The sequence below is a fragment of the Arachis ipaensis genome, chromosome B9, assembly GCF_059453495.1.
Source record: "Arachis ipaensis isolate K30076 ecotype BB chromosome B9, ASM5945349v1, whole genome shotgun sequence".
NCBI classification, from domain to species: domain Eukaryota; kingdom Viridiplantae; phylum Streptophyta; class Magnoliopsida; order Fabales; family Fabaceae; genus Arachis; species Arachis ipaensis.
Window position 1 is genome coordinate 116,949,853 of NC_142444.1, and position 16,022 is coordinate 116,965,874.

General features: G+C 37.2%; 1 non-coding gene across 1 annotated transcript; it reads left to right on the forward strand.

Annotated features, from left to right (window-relative positions):
* The first annotated feature begins 248 nt into the window (after nucleotides 1-248).
* On the forward strand, nucleotides 249-355 carry LOC148546039 (small nucleolar RNA R71). The gene has a single exon (XR_015901519.1). It is a non-coding gene; the product is annotated as a small nucleolar RNA R71 (small nucleolar RNA).
* Nucleotides 356-16,022: the final 15,667 nt, after the last annotated feature.

Genomic DNA, 16,022 nt, shown 5'->3' on the forward strand with positions numbered 1-16,022 from the left:
CTAATTGCTTGGTAATGAGCTTGTTTTGGGCCAGTAGTGCATCTACATTGTTTAGCTCCATCACTCCTCTAGTGTTGCCTCTTTCGGAAGCATAGAAGTAGTCATTCTCAGCTACAGTCTCAATGACATCTATGGCTTCTTCAATGGTCTTCTTCTTGTTCAGAGATCCCCCGGATGAATGGTCTACTGCCTTCTTTGATTCATAAGAAAGACCTTCATAGAAAATGTGTAGCTGCACTCATTCATTGAACATATCTGGTGGACACCTTCTTGTTAGGTCCTTAAACCTCTCCCATGCTTCATATAGAGTCTCACCATCTTGCTGCCTGAAGGTTTGCACCTCAGCTCTCAGCCTGTTGATCCATTGAGGAGGATAGAATCTTGCCATGAACTTGTTCACCACCTCTTCCCAGGTTGCTAAACTCTCCTTTGGAAAGGACTCTAGCCATTTAGATGCCTTATCCTTGAGTGAGAAGGGAAATAAGAGTAGTCTATAGGTGTCCGGATAAACACCATTAGACTTCACAGTATCACATATCCTTAGGAAGGTGGTTAGATGTTGATTGGGGTCTTCTTGGACGCCTCCTCTGAAAGAACAATTGTTTTGAACAAGGGTGATGAGCTGTGGCTTTAGTTCAAAGTTGTTGGCATGTATGGTTGGCCTTTGGATGCTACTTCCGCAATTTCCTGGGTTTGGATTGATGTACGAACCCAGAACCCTTCTCTCTTGCCTAGCCTGATGTGCTGGACCTTCTCGGCCTTGGTTGTGAGCCTCTTCTTCATGATGGTTCTCCATATTCTCGTCCATATCTGGTTCAAAGTACTCCTCCTCTTCCTCAGCACCAACTACTCTCTTTCCTCTTGCTTCCCTCCTTAATCTAAGGAAGGTCCTCTCAGGTTCAGAATCAAAAGAAGTTGAAGCCCCGCTTCTTCTCCCTGTCATACAACCAACAAGGCACAAGCAAGGAAATAGATGCAGAAAGTATTCTTATTAGAAATGCTGTTAGTGTGAGTGATGCAATATATCGAACAGTTAGTGGGTTAATAAACTGAATTATAAATAACGAAGAAAGAGGATAGGGGAAAGGGAAGAAAATAACTGAACAGAAAGTAAATTACTCAAATGAACTTAAATCAAATAAAAGAAACATGCTCAATCTAGTTATCCTCCAATTTAATCATTGTTGATACAAAATCAATCCCCGGCAACGGCGCCATAAACTTGATGCACGGAAACTTGTCTCTCAACAATTTTCCTTCGGCAAGTATACCGAATTGTTGTCAAGTAAAAACTCACAATAGAGTGAGGTCGAATCCCACAGGGATTGATTGGTCAAGAAACTTTAATTGGAAGAATGTTCTAGTTGAGCTAAGCAGAATTTGGTTTGAGAGTTGCAGAAAATTAAATGGCGGGAAAGTAAATAGCAGAAAATGTAAATGCTGGAAGTAAAGAGCTGAAAATAAATAGCGGAAAGTAAATTGCAGAATTGTAAATGGGAATGGGGAAGATGCTCATAAAAGTAAATTGCAGAAATTAAAGAGAATGGGTAAGATCAAAATGGGGAATTCATTTGGTTTAGGAGATGTTGCATTCTCCAGATCAAGTTCATTTTCATCTCTTCCTCAATCAATGCGTTCATTGATCTCCTTGGCAATCTTAAGTGATCGAATTACAATTTCTTGTAATTCAATCTCTCAAATCTTGATCGATAGCCAATTCCTTGGTCAATTGCTCATGAGAAGAGATGAAGTATGGTCACTGATTATAACACATGCATTCCCAAATCAAGTGTTGGTAGAATTATAGTCACCATATCCTTCCAACCCCAATTTGGTCCAACATGAGAAAGCATTTCTAGCATGATCTCTTCATTCCTCTTCCAAGGTTCAGAAGAGATCCAAGTATGAATAGCTTCTTTTCCAAGATAACTACCCAATTAGATGAAGATTGAAAGCTTTCTAGTAAAATCAAGAGAAAAGATAAAAGAAGAGTAATGAAAACTAATATTGATCCATCAAATTACAACAGAGCTCCCTAACCCAATGAAAGGGGTTTAGTTGTTCATAGCTCTGGAAATGGAAAATAGAGATGGAAAATACATTATGAAAAGTAGACTAGAAGTGCAGAGAAAGTAAAATTATACAGAGAGTAGTTCTCAAATTTTCAACCCCCTCAAAAGCTCTTGATCTAATTCAAAACTACCCCTATATATACTACTCTTCTGATCTTCTAGTTGGTTCTTCAAGTCTTGGATATGGGCCTTTGGATCTTGAGTTTGAATTAGTTACCGTCTTCAGTGGGCTTAGCTTTACTTAGAGAGAAAGTGTAAAGTAGGCAGGGTGTTTAGCTCAGGACGTTAGTGGCGTTAACGTTAAGTGAGAGTGTGGACTCGAGAACGTTAGTGACAATCACCTTTTTAACTAACGTTCCTAACCCAGGGATGATCCACGTTAACTTCAACGTTAGTGGCACCAGCGTGACCACTAACGTTGCCTCTTGGTCCTTCGCACACGTTATTTGGACTCACCTTTTCCAATAACGTTGAGAGTCCTCCCTTTAGGCTCTTAACGTAAGCTTGCCAATCCTTCGAGAATGTTAGTGACACTTACCTTTGTCACTAACGTTCCAAGATGCCCCTACTCCCCACGTTAGAATCCACGTTAACTAAGTTAACGTGGCTTCTAATGTGGTGATGATAGCCATCTCCAACGTTAGTGACAAAGGTGAGTGTCACTAACGTTGGCTCATCATCCTTCCCTCCACGTTAGCTTCGGAGTTAACGTGGCTCATAGTGGTTCATTGTGGCTCATTCCAACGTTAGTGACAAAGGTAAGTGTCACTAACGTTGGCGATTGTTTGCTTTCTCTACGTTAGCTTCCACGTTCACTAAGTTAATGTGGGAGTTAACGTAGCTCAAAGTGGCTTAGTCCAACGTTAGTGACAATGGTGAGTGTCACTAACGTTGGCCATTCTTTTGCTTCCCAACATTAGAGTCCACGTTAACTAAGTTAACGTAGAAGCTAACGTGGCCAATATGAGCTTGGTCCAACGTTAGTGACAAAGGTGAGTGTCACTAACGTTGGCTCCACTTTCTTTCTTCCATGTTAGAGTTCACGTTAACTTAGTTAACGTGACTCTTAACGTAGGCTATGATGGCTTCAAGGACGTTATTGGCGATTACTTTTCTCATTAACATTGCAAGCTAGCTCCCATTCCACGTTAGTGGTCACGTTAGTTAGACTAACGTGGCTGCTAACGTGGTTCTTTCTTGCTTCCTTTGTCCTGAAATCAAGCAATAAAGTGCATCAAAGTTCTAATCCACATCATGAGACATGCATCATCTAATTTGTCATATAATTCATGCATAATTCTCATGAAATCATGTAAAGTGCACCATGTTTGCTTGAATCAAGATGTAAGTGAAATTCTACCCAAAACTTGCTTATTTCCTAAGAAAATGTATGAAACTATCCTAAAACAGTAAAGAAAAGGTCAGTGAAACTGGCCAAAATGCCCCGGCATCAGTATGCAGGCAAGGTGCTGCGTACGCATAGGTGCCAAACAGAATCGAACGCTCGCGTGGGGACCCGCATACGCATACCCCTCCAGATTTGCAAAATTTTGTAAAGTTGCAGAAAATTAGTTTTAAACACCAAACTTTAAACGTTCATAACTTCGTCTACAAAACTCCATTCTCCTAAAACTTTATATCATTTTAAAGATCTTAAGATAACCTTTAATTTAAAACTATTTCCAACCAATTTCAAAAATAGAGACTCAAGTTATGATCTGCCAAAGTTCATCAAAAACAAGGTTTTACCAAATTCAACAAAATTCTCTAGTTTCCAAAACTTCAAATCCAAACCAAAACAAACACAAAACCTCATACCAACATTTCTCAACCATCTTCCATCATTCACTATTAAAAATATTTAACCCTCACCACTTAGATTTTTATCAAACTCCTCACTTCCTCAACTCAATCAAAATCAAAACCCACCATCACAATCACCATCAATTATTAACAACACCAACCACAATATTCCATACTCATTATCATCATTAACATTCATAATTGAACATAAATAATCACCATCTTAGTCCATCAAAATCATCACAAACATCAATAATCATCAAATATCATCAACACCAATAATTCCCAATAATTACCATCACCCACAAAATCAATAACCACCAATAATTAACATCAATCCATCATCATATTAGAATCCACCATAATCATACCTCAACATATACATTTTCCTCAATCTCCAACATCATGCATATACCACAAACATAGTTCAAACAACCATATATCTAATTCAATCCTATCCTATGGTTAACTAGCCTAAGTTTCCAAAAATATTACATATTACATAAAGGAAACTGAAACCATACCTTGGCCGATTCCTATGCAACTCGAAACACTAAGCTCAAACTCAAAGCTCCAAAACCACCGATCTCACTCCAACAAACACTAAACCTCAATCTAACATCATACAACATATTACATCAAACCTAGGGTTCACAAAAACAACTAAACACAAAGGTTTAGTGAGTCGTTACCTTACTCGACGATATTAGGGGCAAAACCCAACATATTCCAATGCTAGATCATCCCTAAACAACCAAAATCAAAAAATCTACTAAAAAACTAGAACCAAAAATGCGAAACTATTAGGGAAGGAAATTGGAGTAGGAGTTTTGATTTCTTACCAACAAAGCTAGAAATGACGGGCTCGGCGAGAGCTTCGTGTGACCGCAACGGCTCGTCAATCGGAGCTCCGTAGCTCAAGTTATGTCACCCTTCAATCTCATCTAGCCGAGCTCTCTCCCTCTCTCTCTTCCCATCAAAATGAGCTAAAAGCTCATTAATAGAGTATATATATGTTGGGCCTTGGGCCCGATTTGAACCTGGTCCAACCAGTTAGTGTTTTTGGCCTGTTTGTCCCACTTTGAGCCAAAACCTTTAATATTAATACCCGGTTTTCAATTCTAAATTATTTTTGTCCTTTCAAAATAATAAATTAAATTTTTAAAATATTATTTTACTAAAATATGCAGTACCAGACAGACTAGAGCCGGTACTACCAGCTTAAGTTTCAGTACGTATTCTTACAAAAATTTTCCGTAAAAGATACATTTTTCAACTCAGAAAAATTTATTGGAATCAAATTTCACTTTTATATTTTAAAAAGAACATTTTTTTATATTTTCGAACCTATTTTGGGTATTAAATTATTATTTTATCAAAGCAGCTATTCCGGTTCTTACAATATTCACACAATACCCTGCACCAAAACATACCAAAATACAACCAACACAACTCCCCACTCTACTTCCACCAATCATACCTCATATTAACTAGTCTCAATCCCAAAAGTTCTCAAATTATGACAACACAATCATCAACAACACTTCCTACATACAATGTTCTTGTCCTTTATCGTCAATATCATTATTCATCAATCCTTTTTACCAAACCAATAATCCACCCCCAACATCACATTTTACATCAACAATATCTCATATTCATAATTTTTACTACATCATCAACTAACAATCATAAGCAACAATCATCAACCCATTATCATACTAATTCAACATCCTTCATGAACTTCACTAAGCATTTAACGCAATCATATAATTTTAACCTATCCTATGGTCACTTAGTCTAAGTTTTCACAAGACATTATATATTAAATATGAGAAACCAAAACCATACCTTGGCCGATTTTCTCGTATAACCCAAAGGCAACACCACTAGGCTAGCTCACAAACAGCACCACCAAATAAAATTCCGCATCCAATGACCCAAATCAAGCTTCCACCTCCTCAAGTTTACTCAATATTATATATATACACTACCTAACACATATTATCACACACACACACACACACACACACACACACACACACACACATATATATATACCAAATTCAATATCCATCACACAAAATCAAAGGATTTACTAGGGTTGAAGATCTTTACCTTGTATGTGCCTCAATTAAGCCAAGACTCACTAATTCCTCAAGTCAATTTGGTCCTAAAACATCAAATTAACCATAAATCTTAACACCCAAGACCATACCATTTTCAGATTTGAGAAGAGGAATTGAAAATGGGAATGTGGTTTTCTTATCTTACTATATACTGGGCTTTGTAGAGCTCGTCACTACGGACGCGTGGCTACAAACAGTGCGGCGATCGGAGCTCGGAGTGAAAAGTTATAGCAATTTGATTATGGGAGTGAGGATTTGTGTTTTTGGAAGCTCTCTTCTCTCCTTGGACATGCTTAAGTGTGTTTTTCATTTGGGGAAGAGAAGAAGAGCTGAGCTCTTTTGTGTTGTATTAAATTAGGTTGGGCCTTGAGCCCAATACGGACCTGGTTCATCCGATTCGGCCCGTTCAGCTAATCTTGGGCCAAATCTTTTAAAATTAGTGTCAAATTTTATATTTTAATTTTTTCTACTCTGTTAAACTATAAAATTCTATTTTCTAATTTCTTGATTAATAATTTATTTATTAGCTAATTATTTACTAATTTTGTGAGTTTTACAGATATGATGTCAGAGCAAAACGCAGGTTACGTTTGGTGATTTAAATATTTTATAAAATGGCAACCTGCAAAACGCAGGTTGCGTTTTAACAATGTTTTTCTTTTTATTTGTTTTCGAAACATCAAGCGCAGCTTGCATTCTATATGTCATAAAAAAATTTTATTGAAAGCTGCAAAATGAAGCTTGCATTTTATAAAGAAAAAATATTTTAATCGAGAGCTTTGTCTATAAATACCATTGTCAATTCATCCATGATTCATACCTCACTCTCATTCCTCTTTCTTTCGTACTCGTGAGTTTTTTTACAATTAATAGTGTTAAAAAGGTTGGGATAGGTGAAGTTGAGGCTATGAAAGGTATTGCAAAAATTTGCGAGCGTATTATAATGGTGAAATTATACCAAACACACACGAAGTAGTGACTTTTATTTGTAAATGTCCATTTTTCTTTGCTATTCTATGCACTATAAGTTTTGTAGAGTTATAAAATGGTCTTTTGAGAAAATACAAAGTCACATTTCAAAAAGGGTGAGCAATATTTTATACAGGAATCTTGTACAAGTATTTGGTGGGCTGATACCATTTTAAATAATGTTCATCACTGACGACGTATGTATGCAGCAGATGTTCTATATTTATCAACAAATCTGATTTCATGTGCCGATGATAGAGTTGTATGTTGAGTTCGAGCAGCATACGGGGCTGAACGCGATTGGTGAGGAGGTGAATGTTAAGGAGCTCGGGAATACTGATTGGGAAGAAGATAACAATGACAATGAAGAGGAGTTCGAAGCCAACTATAAAGTCGATGACAAAAATGATGACAGAGACGAGGTAGATAATCCGGCGATGAAAAATAAAACAGATGCACTTATAAACCAACACCCCTTTGGTGTTTCGTCTTCTCCTTACACATGAAGAAGACACTTGAGGAGGTCGACAAACTCATTGAGATGGTGGCTAATAACCAGTACTTATACTCATCTGAGAGGACTCCAGTAAGAAATGGAGCTCAGGAAGTAGAGACTGCAGATGTACTTCTAGCTCAGAACAAGCTTCTAGTTCAACAAATGAGCCTTCTCACTCAACAATTAAACAGCATACAGAGCTCAGTCACTAACATTCAGAGCACCCCTGACTTGGCTTTCATTATTGCAGAACTCGCAAAAAGCCAACAAAGCTTTATGTAGGAAGTTTGAACCTCATTTAGGAACCAGGAAATACGAATGGGCCAGAAAATATCTGAGCAACTTGCACTGATTAACATGGTTACAAATAACAGAGAGAAGTGCAAGACCATAACCTTGATGAGTGATCAAGTGGAAAGTACAAAGGTACAAATTACTGAGAAGCAGATTGCAAAAGAGACACCAGAGAGTGAAATTACAGTAGCAAGGGACACCACCAAGGAAGTAAAACACCCAGGAGGGGGCAGAGTTGAAGTAAAACACCTAGGAAGGGGCAGAGCTGAAGTAGAACGCCCAAGAAGGGGGCAGAGTTGAAGTAAAAAGCTGACAAAAGCCTAAGGGTGGGTTTGGAAATTTCACAAAGTGGATTTCCATTGCAAGTATAGTCCAAATCCAACAATTGGCCAACGTCAAAGTTTAATTTAAAAATGATAATAATCAAGAGTAATTCAACCTCAGGTCGCTCCCTCAGACCATGCAATTAAGATGTCATTTTCTTGGTTGTAAGATGAAAGGGTTTTGAAATCAAAGAACGAAATATTAAAAGAATCAAGAGATAAAAAACTAAGAAATGATCAAAAAAGAAATTAAAGCAAATTAAAAGAAAGCAAGATCAAAACTAGTGAAAATGCTAGAATTGCATAAAAGAGCCTTGACTTAGGAATGAGACTCAAGGAATCCTATCATCGTCATAACCACAACTATGACAATTATGATGAGCCAGTCTCGCTTCGTCAATCCCTAACATCAAGTAGTAAGTTACGCAAGCATAATTAACCTTAATCCATAAGTCCTAGCTAACTTACCAATTACTTGGTAAAAAGCTAGCGTCAATGGAAACAAGAGTCAACTAACTACCCAAGAATTGCCACTAAATGTTGAACATTATGACTCTAGTATCCTAGGAACTCATTTTTCTAGCCAAGGTGTGAAAATCCACTCAAAATTACCAAGTGGCATTTTCACAAACACTTAGCGGGCATAAAAATAAAACATGAGAAATTACAAAGGAAAATGACAACTATAACCAAACTATTCACAAAAGCAATAATAAACATTCAATCAAGCAAGTAAAAGGTATAAAAGATTAAATTCATCAATCAAAACTTCAAGAAACTAAAATTGCATACATTAACAAAGTAACTTGAACCATAAGACAAAGTAGCAAAAGTGATGTAATTAAAGAGAAAATCAAAGGTACTTACAATAAAGATGAGCAAAATCAAAGATCAAACTTGAAACTATAAAATACTACAATGAAAATAAAGTAAAACCCTAAGAGAGCATTTTCTACTTTACACTACTCCTAAAACTATTCTAACTTAATGTAAAACCTCCTCTAAAACCTAATAACATCCTCATGCCTTCATATGTCTTCATTCCCCTTTGATATAGCACCCCCAAAAGGCTTCAGCAACTCTCAAAATTGGGCCAAGAGGCCCCCAAAATTGTAAGCCACTTGCTCTATTAATGAAGTCACGTGCAGGGACTTGTGCGTACGCATAGATGTGTGCGTACGCACACTTGCTGAATTTTCCATTTGTGCATACGCACAGATGATTGTACGTACACACACTTCACTGTGTGCTTCTCTTTTGTTTTCTTCATGTGTTCTCCCTTTTTGCATACTTTTCTTCCATTTTTGCCTAGCCATTCTTGCCACTAGGACCTGAAATCACTCAACAAACATGTCACGGCATCGAATGGAATAAAAATGGAGTTAAAATGATCAATTTAGGAACAAAAATGCATGTTTTCATATTTAGATTCAATCTCGGGAGAAATCACAAAAGTATGCTATTTTGGGGATTAAGTGTGAGTTTATATGATGAAATCCGTCCAATTCAAGCCAAAATATATCATCAAATATGGACTCATCAATATTCTCCCACACTTAAACAATAGTATGTCCTCATGCTAAACCAAACAAGGAGAATAATCAAAGGGTAACAACTTATTGAATGCAACTAACTATATGCATGGACTATACTAAATGCTATCTATATCTATATATACTATAGTATCCTATGAGTTTGGTGAAAACATCAAATCAAATCTCCAAGCAAGAATATGAACATATAGGGCTAAACAAAGAAGTGATTTAATGCAAGCAAAATCCAAATAATTGATTTAAATTTCAAAATGAAGCGACTTGCAAGAATACATTTTTAAGAGGTGCGGAAACACAGAATTGAGTAATCGAACCCTCGCTAGGTGTGTATACACTCTCACACTCGGTATCTAGGGTCTAATCACTCTAGCCTCCTTTAATCATGCTTTCAAGAATTTATTTTTCATCTAACAATCAACAACATAGGATGCATGAATGCAAAAATTATGAGGACTTCATAGAGTTGTAATGGAGTTAGGGTTAAGGTGGGATAAATATGGCCAAGTGGACTAAAAAGATTGAATCCTTGATTAGTTTAAGTATCCAACTCAAACTATATTATCCAATCACAAAAATTTGTAATCCTAACCTTCCATCATCTCTTTTTATATACATTTATGTATATTCGTTCATTCAATTCCCACATGCAATCTTTATTCCTTTCCTTTCTCTTTGGGTAGCTTTTGTCCCAAATTTTTTATTTTTAAAAATATATATATATATATATATATATATATATATATATATATATATATATTTAAGAAACTAAAATGCATATGGTTTTATAATTTTATACATAAATGCAACCACTTTCAAAAATATTTTTTTCGAAGCATACAATACTTTTAATCTTTTCCACTAAAGTTCCTCCAAAATTTCCCCACACTTAAATGCAACACACTTCTCAACCTAAGCTAATCAAGGATACAAATCAAGGTAAATCATGATTTTTCGCTTAAGGTTGTAATGTACTAAAATCAAACAAAGGGGGTAAATAAGGCTCAAAGGGGTTAACAATAGTAGATGCAAGCGTATGTCCATATGGTTAAGTGAGTTTAAAAACAAAGATGGCCTCAATCATGCTCAATGCATTCAAACATCAACTATTGGAAATAAAGAATAAGCAAAACCAAGATTACAATCATAGAAAGAGCACATCACACAATGAACAAAAATTGTGGTTATAAAATGTGACCACTCATTATAAGCTCAAATCTCACAAGGTATTTTGTTCTATCTCACTTCTATATTTCACAAAAATTCATTCAAGCAAGTTAAATAGAATTTTCCAAATTAATTCAATGGCATGCCCTAAAAACAAAATTCTTGGAATTCTTTGTTATTTTTCACCAAAATTATTTTTCTATATATGCATATATTGTGATGGATGCAATTTTTCAAAATTTCCTAGTTCTTTTCCTAATTTTCAATATCCAAAAATCAAAATGAACAATTAGGACAAAATTGACTAGGTGGTATGCTATTCACATCATCCAATCACAACCAATATATATATATATATATATATATATATACCAAGTAACTAAAAGTGCAATATAAATATATCAAAATAGAAATGCAATGCTAGAGATAAGCTATAAGCATACTAACATATATACAATGACCAAAGTACTAGTATATAGTGAGATTTGTGAAAGAAACTCTTGGCAAGTTTTTGGCGCCGCTGCCGGGGATCATACAAACAGTGTTATACTTTTGGTTGTTGTGAATATGTTCATATTGTGAATAGCACTTTTTGGTTGTTTGTTTGTTTTTATTAGTAGATTTTGTTTATATTTTCTTTATGACTTTTTCATACCATTACCACAATTCACCTCCTTGGAACCCAAGCACTTATCTTTCTAGCTACCAATTCTATACATCATCGCCTCACTACATACAAAATCAAAATCCTCATCCCCATAAGTTCAACTATCAACCTTCATCACCTCGAGTTTTGTCTTCATATATGGATCAACCCACACAAGAAGCACTCTTAGTACTTATTCAAGAACAACAAGCGTTCCGGAAGAAGCAAGAGCAAGTTATGTCCACTTTGGCAGAGACCTTGACCTGGTTAGCTTCATTGTGTTCATGCTACAACCAAGAGATTCTAGTGGATGAACGTGAGGAGCCAATCTCAAGTGAAAAGTGTGGAGTGAAGGAAGAATTGCAAAATCAAGTAGGAGACGAGAAGTTACAACATGAAGCACAAGAGGAGGTAATTGGAGAATTGTTGGAGATTGATCAAGTGGATTCCATCATTCATGATTTTTTGTCCAACTTGGTCAATCTCTTCAATGACCTTCATAAATCTTCTCCCATCGAATTTGAAGGAGATGCTGATGTGGACTTCACACAACCTCCAATATTTGACTTGAGTGATGATGAAGAAGATTTTAAAGAGGTTGAGGAGAAGTTTAGTGAGCTACAAGAAGTGAAGGTGCATGTACAAAAGCAAGTTGAGTGGGTGAGAATTACACCAACAAGCTTCATAGGCCCCACCAATATGCTATCTTGAAAATGGATTATCAACTTCAAACCCTTCTTAGAGTGTTAGATGGTGAAGAAAGGAATGTTAATTGGCAACGAGATTCAAAGTTCATCAAGGGAGCCAATTCAACATTTGGATTTCAAATTTGGTGTAAGTTTCAATTGAGTGGATTCCGGAGAGTGTACAAGTGCTCTAATGGTGATTCAAAAGCTTGTTCATCCAAATGCAAAAGAAAATGGAAATCAACAAGAAGATGAACGAGAAACTAGAGTATGGGATCCGGGCATTAATCTCAACAACCAATACTTATGGATCCTCAAGGCTAGTTTGGAATTGCCAACCAAGTTTTCTCTTGATTTGACTTCAACTTAGCAATTCAAGGAGGAGTGGAAGCACAAGCCACCTTGATACAAGCTTCACTCAAACATGTCCAACTTAAGGACTTTAAACCAAAGTGCTAGGTGGGAGACACCCCACCATAGTACTATCCTTCTAACCCTTTTCTTTATTTTACATTTTAATTCTTAAATAATTGCTTGATTTGCTTAGCTTGGTTAGTTGCATTTTGATGTTAATTTACTATTCCTAGTAGAATAATATGTTTTTGAGGTTTTAAAAATGTTTTGGGGATTGGAAAAATATTTTAGAAGTCATGTTTAGTGCCTTAGAGACATTAAAATGTGTTGCAGAAATAGAGCATTGTGCGTACGCACAGCCTTGTGCGCACGCACACTTCCTTTAATTTTTGTCATATGTGCGTATGCACACACTTGTGCGTACGCACACCCCCTTGGACACCTTCACTGTTGGGAGTGCTCACACACGTTGTGCGTGCGCACCCCCATCCTTTTTCCTTACCGTGCGTACGCACACACATATGCGCACACACACATTACCCCTCTTAAAAAAATCTTTTTCCGTGCATACGCACAGCCCTGTGCGCATGCACACCCTCTACCACCCTCCCTGTCCAGAGCGCTCGCACATGTATGTGCATGCGCATACCCTTTTGTTTTCCCTAGTGTGCGTACGCACACTCCCTTGTGCGTATGCACAAGTGGAATTTCGAACGTTAATTCGAAAGGAGACTCATCGCACTTCAGAACCCATCCCCCATTTTCTTCTTCTTCACTCTCTTCAATACTCACCCCAGACCTCCATCCACCACCTTCATCCGACAACAACACCGGCGACCATCGTCGCCCACCCTCTCTCTCTCCTCCTTTCCCACCTCACCCATTTCCTTCTCCCCTTGCCCCTGCGCGCTGCCCTGTTCCAGCCTCACCCAGCCAGCAGCTCCGGCGAGCAGCAACCAGCAGCGGTAGAACTCTGTGCTGCTGTGTCATCATCAATCCCATCCCTCTGTCTCTGTTCTCCTTTCTCTATTCGTCAATGCAGGTTTCCTTTCTCCCTTTGTCCCTTGTTCTTTTTGTTTTCATCAATTTTTCTTACTTTTAATTCTGATGCTGATATATAGATTTAAGTTTAGGTTAGTTAACTTCTGTTTTCTAAACTGAAATTATTGATTGGTTGTTTTCTGGGTTGAATGCTTCTTAAATTAAACTGAAATCTCTGTTTACATGAGCTGCACACCACATGCTCGATGAATTGCCTGAATGGAAATTTTTGCTTAATTCACATGTTTGGCCACCATCTGTGTTAAGTTTTGTTACCCTTAGGCATTATGATTAAGAATTATGCAATTTCGTATGATTTCTGATGCTATTTGAGATCAAATTTTTGTTATGCACTTGTTTGTCATAGTTTGTTACACACCAAATTAGCTTGAATTTTCAACTTTGATCATGTAATTGGGGTAATTTTAGAAGTGCGTAGCATATTTGTTGAGTGGATTCAACATTTGGATTTCAAATTTGGTGTAAGTTTCAATTGAGTGGATTCCGGAGAGTGTACAAGTGCTCTAATGGTGATTCAAAAGCTTGTTCATCCAAATGCAAAAGAAAATGGAAATCAACAAGAAGATGAACGAGAAACTAGAGTATGGGATCCGGGCATTAATCTCAACAACCAATACTTATGGATCCTCAAGGCTAGTTTGGAATTGCCAACCAAGTTTTCTCTTGATTTGACTTCAACTTAGCAATTCAAGGAGGAGTGGAAGCACAAGCCACCTTGATACAAGCTTCACTCAAACATGTCCAACTTAAGGACTTTAAACCAAAGTGCTAGGTGGGAGACACCCCACCATAGTACTATCCTTCTAACCCTTTTCTTTATTTTACATTTTAATTCTTAAATAATTGCTTGATTTGCTTAGCTTGGTTAGTTGCATTTTGATGTTAATTTACTATTCCTAGTAGAATAATATGTTTTTGAGGTTTTAAAAATGTTTTGGGGATTGGAAAAATATTTTAGAAGTCATGTTTAGTGCCTTAGAGACATTAAAATGTGTTGCAGAAATAGAGCATTGTGCGTACGCACAGCCTTGTGCGCACGCACACTTCCTTTAATTTTTGTCATATGTGCGTATGCACACACTTGTGCGTACGCACACCCCCTTGGACACCTTCACTGTTGGGAGTGCTCACACACGTTGTGCGTGCGCACCCCCATCCTTTTTCCTTACCGTGCGTACGCACACACATATGCGCACACACACATTACCCCTCTTAAAAAAATCTTTTTCCGTGCATACGCACAGCCCTGTGCGCATGCACACCCTCTACCACCCTCCCTGTCCAGAGCGCTCGCACATGTATGTGCATGCGCATACCCTTTTGTTTTCCCTAGTGTGCGTACGCACACTCCCTTGTGCGTATGCACAAGTGGAATTTCGAACGTTAATTCGAAAGGAGACTCATCGCACTTCAGAACCCATCCCCCATTTTCTTCTTCTTCACTCTCTTCAATACTCACCCCAGACCTCCATCCACCACCTTCATCCGACAACAACACCGGCGACCATCGTCGCCCACCCTCTCTCTCTCCTCCTTTCCCACCTCACCCATTTCCTTCTCCCCTTGCCCCTGCGCGCTGCCCTGTTCCAGCCTCACCCAGCCAGCAGCTCCGGCGAGCAGCAACCAGCAGCGGTAGAACTCTGTGCTGCTGTGTCATCATCAATCCCATCCCTCTGTCTCTGTTCTCCTTTCTCTATTCGTCAATGCAGGTTTCCTTTCTCCCTTTGTCCCTTGTTCTTTTTGTTTTCATCAATTTTTCTTACTTTTAATTCTGATGCTGATATATAGATTTAAGTTTAGGTTAGTTAACTTCTGTTTTCTAAACTGAAATTATTGATTGGTTGTTTTCTGGGTTGAATGCTTCTTAAATTAAACTGAAATCTCTGTTTACATGAGCTGCACACCACATGCTCGATGAATTGCCTGAATGGAAATTTTTGCTTAATTCACATGTTTGGCCACCATCTGTGTTAAGTTTTGTTACCCTTAGGCATTGTGATTAAGAATTATGCAATTTCGTATAATTTCTGATGCTATTTGAGATCAAATTTTTGTTATGCACTTGTTTGTCATAGTTTGTTACACACCAAATTAGCTTGAATTTTCAACTTTGATCATGTAATTGGGGTAATTTTAGAAGTGCGTAGCATATTTGTTGAGTGAATTAAAGCAATTACTTATTCATAAAGGGTTTTAACATAGATAATCAAATACATAAGTACTTGCTCTTTGAAGATTTTTGAGCAATTCAAATTGATTTTCATCAAAGTTTATTGCTTTTTGAGTAAGGACTATGTCTATCTGATTATTTTCCACTTTTGACATGAATAAGTAAGTTGTTCTGACATTACATTGGTCATTGTTCTTGTGCTACTTTTAATTAAATCTTGCATTCTCATTGCACAATTGCAATGCCAAAGTCTTTTTAATTCAATTCACTTTCATCATTTTAGCCTAAGTTGTTTATGCTC